Consider the following 9419-nt stretch of genomic DNA (forward strand, 5'->3'; position numbering starts at 1 on the left):
CAGCCTGACTCCCTCCTTTGGCAATCTTTACAATACTTTAGTTTATGGTTGCCATCAATTTTGATTTTAATTAATTCTTATGATGTTTTATAATGTTGCACTATTTTAGTGTTGTTAGCCGCCCTGAGCCCGGCTTCGGCTGGGGAGGGCGGGATATAAATAAAATTTATTATTATTATTATTATTATTAATAATAATAATTCCTTCCTGTAAATTTTTGATGGGATTGAAAACAGACACAAAGCTATTTGCTGCACCTTTGAATTGCAGCTCAGTTTTTTCAGCCACTGGAAATAAAAAAACTCGGCTACGGAAAACAGATTGCCAGGGATCTTGCCAGGGACTGAGTTTCCCTCTATTTACTTGCATCTCTAACAACCCTCAAAGTTCAAACAAAGCAGAGGTTAACACGAGCATATTAATAATGGGTTGTGTAAGCCGGCATTCGAGAGGCATCCGGATTACTTGAGAAATTCCTGCTCCGTCATCAGAAAAATCCGTCAAAATGTGTGATTTTAAACCTCACACACACACACACCCCTGCCTCCTCCTTCATCGTTACTACCATCCCATTTTCTATTGCAAAAGTGTTAGGAAAGAAACTTTGGCATGAAAAGACATTAACTGGGCTAATTTGGAGGCCTGGCTTCCAGCAATTTTAGCTTTTGGCTTAACCTCTGGCTATAATCAGTTCCAAGTGGCTGAAATGAAATTTTGCAGGGGTGCTGCCATTCTTTTCCGTCACTTCAGTTCCCTGTCATTAGATGAATCCCCCTGTGCAATATAAGATATACCTAAGAACATGTTCTCAGAGAACATTGGAAGGTAATCAAATCCGTGGTAGCATGCTGTTGATGGTGAATTTCCACTCATTTCAACCCATTACCGCTACTTTGGGAGGGCCGGGGCAATAGATCTGTGTTTGGAAGATCAGCAACAATACTATTGCCCAAGTTAGGCTGTTGGGATCTAGCTACAGAAATACCTGATACAGTGGTGCCCCGCAAGAAGAATGCCTCGCAAGATGGAAAACCCACTAGACGAAAGGGTTTTCCGTTTTTCAATGCGCTTCGCAGGACGAATTTCCCTATGGGCTTGCTTCGCAAGACGAAAATGTCTTGTGAGTCTTGAGATTTTTTTTTCGCTCCCCCCCTTTTTTCTAAGCCGCTAAGCCTTTAATAGCCTTTTAGCCGCTAAGCCTTTAATAGCCGCTAAACCGCTAATAGCGCTAAGCCGCTAAGCCGCTAATAGGGTTGCTTCGCAAGACGAAAAAACCGCTAGACGAAGATACTCGCGGAACGGATTAATTTCGTCTTGCGAGGCACCACTGTAGTTCTATATTTGTCGTTATCTTCATTTCTTTCCTCTTTTAGGCTCCAAACGGCAAGGAGATAATCAACTGAAGCCTTTTCCCTTTTTGCCTTTAGGTTCTCATTTATGCCAGTTTGAAGCTGCCATCAAATATATTGCCAGGAGGTTAGTCACTCTTGCTTTTCTTAGGTAGGGTTCCTGTACATTTATAATGGCCACATGACAGAAGTGCAGAAATCGATCATGAGAAGCTTCTCCTTTCCTGGGTTCAGTCCCTGGCATCTCTAAGTAAAGCTGGGACTGACACCCAGGAGAGCCCCGGTTAGTCAGTGTAGACCATACTGAGCTAGGTGGTCTGACTCAGTAATAAGGAGCTGCCTGCGCTGTGGTCTAAACCACTGAGCCTCTTGGGCTTGCTGATCGGAAGGATGGCAGTTTGAATCCACATGACGGAGTGAGCTCCCATTGCTGTCCCAGCTTCTGCCAACCTAGCAGTTCAAAAGGACACCAGTGCAAGTAGATAAATAGGTACTGCTGCGGCGGGAAGGTAAACGGCATTTCCATGCAATCTGGCACTCATCATGGTCCTTCACACGCCAGTAGTGGTTTAGTCATTCTGACCACATGACCAGGAAAACTGTCTGTGGACAAATGCCAGCTCCCTCAGCCTGAAAGCAAGATGAGCACCACAACCCCATAGTCACCTTTGATTGGACTTAACCATCCAGGGGTCCTTTACCTTTACCTTTTTACCTATATCACCATCCCAGAGAAAGGTCCAGTCAATGCCTGTTACCTTTCAGACGAGTGAATCAGGCATAATAGCCCTGCCATTTAAACACTGGCAACCATAATTGCCAATTGAAACTGGAGATCTATGTGTTACCCATGTATTCAAGGTTTGAAGCAGGAGTGGGGACATATATTTTAATCAGTGTTTATTGGATTTGCTTTCTTCCTCACTGTTTTTAAAAATACTATCTTCAACATTTTTTGTATTGCAACCTCTGAAGAACCGCCCCGCCCCTAAATTTTCAAGCTTCCTACTTTGCTGATCTTTCCGAAACTGGAGAGAGAGGGGAATTTGAAAACAACACACACGAAAGGGATTAACAGTTAAAAAGCAGTGGTGGAGGGAAAAGCAGCTGGTTTTCAGAGAAATGTATACCTCTCCACTTGATCTAATACTTTCAGTGTTCAAAGTTAGCCAGGCACCAGGCGTGTTTTGCAACTGACGCGAGTCCATTTGCAACCACGTGAAGATCTCTGGATGGCAGGTTGGCAACTGGGGAAAAGAAAATGTCACTTAGAGAAGGATCTGAAATACTTTCCTTGAAGCATGAATTAGTTTTATTCTGGATTGTTTTATCTGATGTTTTAATGTGTTGTAAACTGCTTTGAGATTTGTTGTTTAAAATATAAAGTGGTATAAAGGTAAAGGGACCCCCCCCCCTGACCATTAGGTCCAGTCACAGACGACTCTGGGGTTGTGGCGCTCATCTCGTTTACTGGCTGAGGGAGCTGGCGTACAGCTTCCGGGTCATGTGGCCAGCATGACTAAACCACTTCTGGAGAGCCAGAGCAGCGCACGGAAGCACCGTTTATCTTCCCGCTGGAGCGGTACCTATTTATCTACTTTGACATGCTTTCGAACTGCTAGGTTGGCAGGAGCAGGGACTGAGAAACAGGAGCTCAGCCCATCGCGGGGATTCGAACCACTGACCTTCTGATCGACATGGAATTAATGATGATGATGATGGTGATGATGCTTCTTGTCCCTCTTCCAGCATCACAGCCCCATGCTTCCAACATCTGTATATTGAATACATTTGCCTGCAAAGGAGCCCTGTACATGGGTATTTGCGTAGAAGCTGTTCCCATCAAGTGAAGCTTCTATGCACTGGCAACTGCTTCCGCACAGTGGTTCCTTTGCAGACATGCATGCTCAAAAGTGTGGATGCCAAAGGACAGGGACACAATGTCAAGTTAGAAGCATGTCCCCATTTCTGCTTTAAACTGTGAACGTTCTACTGTACGTAAGAGTCATGCATGGATAGGGCTCTTGACAACTAATCTGGTTATTTATTACTGGGGGTCAGCATAGCTATATTAGCATCATTGGTAATGGTCTCGACACCAAAGCTTCGGATGAATACTTATTAGATACATCAAACCTGTTTCATTTTTCGTTGTTGTTGTTTAGTCGTTTAGTCGTGTCCGACTCTTCGTGACCCCATGGACCAGAGCATGCCAGGCACTCCTGTCTTCCACTGCCTCCCGCAGTTTGGTCAAACTCATGCTGGTAGTTTCGAGAACACTATCCAACCATCTCGTCCCCTTATCCTTGTGCCCGCCATCTTTCCCAACATCAGGGTCCTTTCCAGGGAGTCTTCTCTTCTCATGAGGTGGCGAAAGTATTGGAGCCTCAGCTTCAGGATCTGTCCTTCTAGTGAGCACTCATGGCTGATTTCCTTAAGAATGGATAGGTTTGATCTTCTTGCAGTCCATGCGACTCTCATTATTAGTTTCATTATCAGTCTTTAAATAAACCTGCAACAAAACCTGCTAAGCTGTGTGCTGGCTGGGGGCTGATGGAACTTGTAGTCCAAAACATCTGGATGGTGCCAGGCAAAGGAAGGCTGCGTTAAGCTACAACATAAAAAGTGATCTGCAGATAAACTTGAAAGCCAAAAAAAATGAACAAATTATAAAATATTCAGCTGACAGAAAATGAGAAGCTCCAGTACAGGTTTGTCATTTGCTGAACATCTGCCTGTGAGCCAAAGGGATTGAGAGGGATATAACAACATGTCAAATTTGATATCGAATGGGGAAAATAGTTAATCGTGGACAGGGGGTGGCAGGAGAGCAGAAGGTAGTGCATTATTATTATTATTATTATTATTATTATTATTATTATTATTAATTTATATACTGTCCTCCATCTGTATAACTCAGGGCAGTTCACAGCATAAAAAATACAAGATAAAAACACAAAAAGAAAAAGAGCAAACCAAACCAATAACCCCTCTCCCTCCTCTCCCTGCCACAAACACATTCTTAAATAATATGGGATGTTAATCAGCCAAAGGCCTAGTTGAAGAGGAAGATTTCCACCAGGAACCGAAAGGTGTATAATGAAAGTGCCGTGTGAACCTCCCTGGAGAGAGCATTCCACAAACTGGAAGCCACTGCAAAAAAGGCCCTGTTCTCGTGTTTCCACCCTCTGGACTTCTCGTGGAGGAGGCACACAAAGGAGGGCCTCACACGATGATCGCAGAGTCCAGGGTGGTTTATATGGAGAGAGGCAGTCCTTGAGGTATTACAGTTTAAGGCCGGCACTTTGACTCGATTAGTTATTAGTTATTAATTTATATCCCACCAATCCTCTAAGAAGAGCATACATGTTCTCCCCATCTCCATATTATCATTGACAACAGCCCAGGGAGGTAGGTTAGGCTGCAAGGCAGTGACTGGCCCAAGTTCACCCAGTGAGCTTCATGGATGAATGGGGATTTGAACCCTGATCTCCCCAATTCTAGTCCTACCCTCTCACCATTATACCATTCCGAGTCAGCATGTTTAGGGTTGCCATCTCATTCAACAGTCTCTGAAACAGTGTTGGGAATTTGCACTGGTTGTATCAATAAGCCCTGGAAAACTATACAGAAATGTGAGCAACCTTCCTGCCCGAAGGAGTGAAAGAGAAGCAAAAAAAGTCTCTCCAGCCTATAATAGTTGTGTGTATAAAAAATGCTGGCTAACAGAAAATTCACCAAACAGTTTCTTTTGAACAAGTCAGATCCTTTTGAGCAAATTCCGCAGAGAGCCGAACTTCAATGTTAAGGTTATGGAATGAGATCACCAAGAGTCATGCTTCCTCCAGACTGAAGATTGTAATTACAAGGAATGTGGCGAATCCTACTTGACCTTTAAAAATATTGACATGTCTGCAGTTATAAATGTGTTTGTGAAGACTGCAAATCCTACACTCATTAAATATTGAATAGCAGAGAGGTTGCCCATATAATCTCACTTTCATTCTCCTTTCTCTCTCTCCTGATTTCTGTTCACATTTAAATATAGCTGGAAATATCATATATACCCCTGACAAGAAAATAGAACCTTGCTATTCCCGATTCCAATAACCAATTATAACGCCAGGCCTTGTTAAATAAGATCTATTCACCCCCACCAAAGAGAAAACAGTGGAAATTCTTGCTTAGATTTCTCTGCACGGATTTCTGTGAGCCAAGAGTGTCTTTTGATAACAGAGCAATCTCCTTTACCCAAACTGACATCCATATTAGAGTAAACTAGAAGATATTACAGGAACTTACAAATATACGTACTACAATGAAACATGGAGTGTTTGCTATCTTTATGGTTAAGATATTCATCCTCAAATTTTTCATAATGTATTGGAAACATGAGAGTCTTCTAGCCATCCAGTCTGAATGGGGCAAACAGGAATATATGGGACAAGGCCTGGTTGTAGGATGGGTAGCCAATACATATTGGTATTAATCTGAAGGGGACTGCTTTGCTCACAAGTAGGGCAGGGGAGGGGGAACTTGATTCTCTTTGCATTTTTAGGCAAACATATCAAATTCACACTTTCCAAAACAACTGATCAACTGAAACACAGCCGTCCTTCAAAATTTGCACTTCTCTGAATTTTGCAATACAGCCCTCCAGACAAGTAATATATACAAAAATGCATTTGTTAGGGTAGAGGGTGCAGGGGGGAAAGGAATATATTAGTGAAGATCACCTTTAAAAAGGCATTAGATAAGGGAAAGGTCGCAAAAATATTAGGAGAAATTTTCGTGGAAATGGCACTGAATTTTCATGATGAATTTTGAAATAAATAAAGGCAGAAGGATGGGTTGAAACCTTTCTCTGTCTGTAATAGACTGGCTTTTCACAAGCAGAAAATTTATGATGAAGAGGGTGGGTGGGAAGTTTTCTATGAAGGGCCACCTCTCTTTTTCTCCCCTCTCCCTTCACACTCAACAGGTTGCCAGGGGAGGGACAGATTTTTCTTGCCGGAGTCTAAACCGGGCTTCCTCAACCTCAGCCCTTCAGGCGTTTTTGAGACTACAATTCCCATCATCCCTGACCACTGGTCCTGCTAGCTAGGGATCATGGGAGTTATAGGCCAAAAACATCTGGAGGGCTGAGGTTGAGGAAGCCTGGTCTAAACTGATTGCTTATAGAGAGCTTTGCCACCTAACTCCTTCTATTGCTTGATCCATGTTGACTTCTTCTAAACCCCTTTTTTCTACTCTCCAGGCTCCCACTTACCTGCATGAAATTAGCCCAAGAGCTGCAAATTTCCCACTCCTGGAGTAGAAGGTCGCCTGGTCGTGTCATCCCTGAACTTCGCCAAACCCCTCCTGCATTCTGGGATGGTCCTGGTGTCCTCCCTCTTAATTCCCATCAGCCCCAGCTATCATGGCTAATGGTTAGCAATGATGGAAGTTGTAACAGTAGTATCTGACAGCTGCAAGGCAGCACATTTGCTACCTATGCCCTGTCTAGGGCTGGGTGATATCTGGTTTTCAACATTGCGATATATAACCAGATAAACATCGCAATATACGATGAAAAAATATATAAAGCTGGAAAGCATGGGGAGTATTTTTTATGCTCCCTTACACAATGCAAAATAAGATTCTATAGTCAGTGACTCCCCCAGCCCCTCACAACCTGGGTTTAAAGCTGAAAGCAGGTAGAGGATTTTAATTCTTACCCTAGTGGCAGAGTGAATAATAGGCTTAGTCATTTTGTCGCTCAAGCAAGTGGCGATGCATAGACTGTTGTGAACTGCCCCCATAATCTGGTTTCATCAGCTCCCTAATAGTCAAGCTTCAGTTTTCAGCAGAGACACAGAACCACTGACATTCCCAGCTTTTAGAAATTTATTAATCTGCTCTTTCTGGAAGCAACACATTTGCTGAAATATTGGGAAAATGAGCAAAGGGAAAACATAAAAGTAAATACAAATACAAGTCAAATTTATTTTCTTGAATGACTTTTGTAGTGTTCCCAAAGCTCTCAATGGAAGTCACTTTTTGACTAATTGCATTTAGCTAATAGTAATGAAGTTTGATGGGGGGAGGGAATAATTTGTTAGGTTCTCCAGCTGCGCTTATCTGGAGAGCAATCAAGGGTACCACTTGCTCATTTTGCAAGCAATTTCGAGCTGGAATTATTTTAACGTTAATAAAAACAAAATTGCTTTCCATTTCCTGTCTTTGTAAGAAATTAATCAGGTAGGGGGGAAATCACTATCCAAAATGTTTAATTAATGCTAAATTTAAAATTAAAGATTAGGAGAAATGAATTTAAAATAATTGGTGCGATTATTGGGGCAAATGAAGATGAAGAGGGAGATTGACATGAACGGGGGTCGATTGAGCCAAAAGGCTTAGCATATACTGATTTCAAGCTGTTCATTTTGGCCATCTTATTCTGTTTACCTATGTGACCAATTCCACACCATCGACTAAAACAGTGGTTTCCAAACCTGTCAGCCTTAGGCAGTGGTGTGGTGGCAAATTTTGAAGTGCAGAAGCCCATCAAAATATCTCCAACAGTAAGCTGCGCTCATCCATTATTATGCTCACATTATGCTCCATTGAAATCACTGGTGCCTACTTCTAACTGGATAGCTTCAAGTTTTTAAAAACACATTAAGGCTTAACAAATGAACTTTGGGTTAGAACGAACACATGTGCAATTGACCATGGACCAGAAATTGATTGATCTATCCCTCACTATGATCCTCACAGTTTACAATAACCTGTTAACTAAAGAGTCAGTGTTGCATAATGGTTGGAGCAGTGGTTTTCAACCAGTGTGCTGTGGCACCCTGGGGTGCCTTGGATGATGGTCAGGGGTGCGGTGGGCAACACTGTTCCTCTTTCTTTCCTTCCTTCCTTCCCTCCTCTGCTCTTTCACATCTCTGCCTCCCCAAGGCTTGCACTGCTGTTTATTGCAGCAGCCCTGGCCATAGCTGTCAACTTTTCCCCTTTTTTAAGGGAAATGCCCTTATTCTGAATAGGATTCCTCGCAAGAAAAGGGAAAAGTTGACAGCTATGGCCCTGGCTCTAAGCTTCACAGGCAAATGGTGCCTCTGAGAGCAGTGGCAGAGCAGGCCGATTGGGTGCCTGGGGCAGCGTGCGTGACTTGCACCCAGGGGTGGGGCCAGCCAGGGCACGATGCTCCGCGAGGCCTCCAAGGATTCTGCCTGCCTCTTCCAATTCAGCCTCCCTACAACTGAAGGAGATGTGGAGGGCGGACTATTTCTGCGGGCGCCCAAGCCACTCCCAAGAGAGACACATGGCTCGGGGGCACTGCAGGCCCCGCAGTGAGTGCCGCCCGCCATTTTGTCATGCCCCTCAGTGGTGACACCCAGGATGAACCGCCCCCACCGCACCCCCTTCCTCTGCCCCTGTCTGAGAGGAATCTCAGTTGGGAAAGATGGAGGGCACAAGGAGAAGGGGACGACAGAGGACGAGATGGTTGGACAGTGGTCTCGAAGCTACCAGCATGAGTTTGACCAAACTGTGGGAGGCAGTGGAAGACAGGAGTGCCTGGCGTGCTCTGGTCCATGGGGTCATGAAGAGTCGGACATGACTAAACGACTAAACAACAACATGTAATAAATGAATTATTTAAATAAATAAATTACAGTAAATAGCAGGTGTGGTTGCTCGGTTTTTGATTTGCAGACAATAGATGCTGTAAAATAAGGTGGGTTTTTATGTCAGTTTGCTTCTTGGAACACTCCCAACATAAGGATGTTGTGATTGATTGGTTGTGGGGGGGTTTTGGTTTTTTAAAAATGTGCTTCTATTTAAATTGGTCTTTTGAAGACCAAGGATTTGAAGGGCTTGGCATGTTTAGGGGCTGAATGACTTCCTGATTTTGGAGGCTATAGGGAGACTGGAGGAAAATTGAAAAGACACCCTTTGAGTCTTCCTTTGAATTATTCACCATCCCAGAACGCAAGTCTGAGAGGACTCAAATGCCGCTTTACGTAACAATTTTAAAAAACAACAACATAAATTTAAATAACAGGCTCAAAATTCCACTTGGGA

At 43.4% G+C, this 9419-nt stretch overlaps 1 long non-coding RNA gene across 1 annotated transcript; it reads right to left on the minus strand.

Annotated features, from left to right (window-relative positions):
- Nucleotides 1–1067: 1067 nt before the first annotated feature.
- On the minus strand, nt 1068–1335 carry LOC310691414. The gene is made up of 2 exons (XR_014518496.1): nt 1218–1335; nt 1068–1183 (listed from the first exon to the last, which is right to left on the minus strand). It is a non-coding gene; the product is annotated as an uncharacterized lncRNA (long non-coding RNA).
- Between the last annotated feature and the right edge of the window lie 8084 nt (nt 1336–9419).

Source organism: Podarcis liolepis, assembly GCF_965112155.1.
Source record: "Podarcis liolepis genome assembly, chromosome: 1".
NCBI lineage: Eukaryota > Metazoa > Chordata > Lepidosauria > Squamata > Lacertidae > Podarcis > Podarcis liolepis.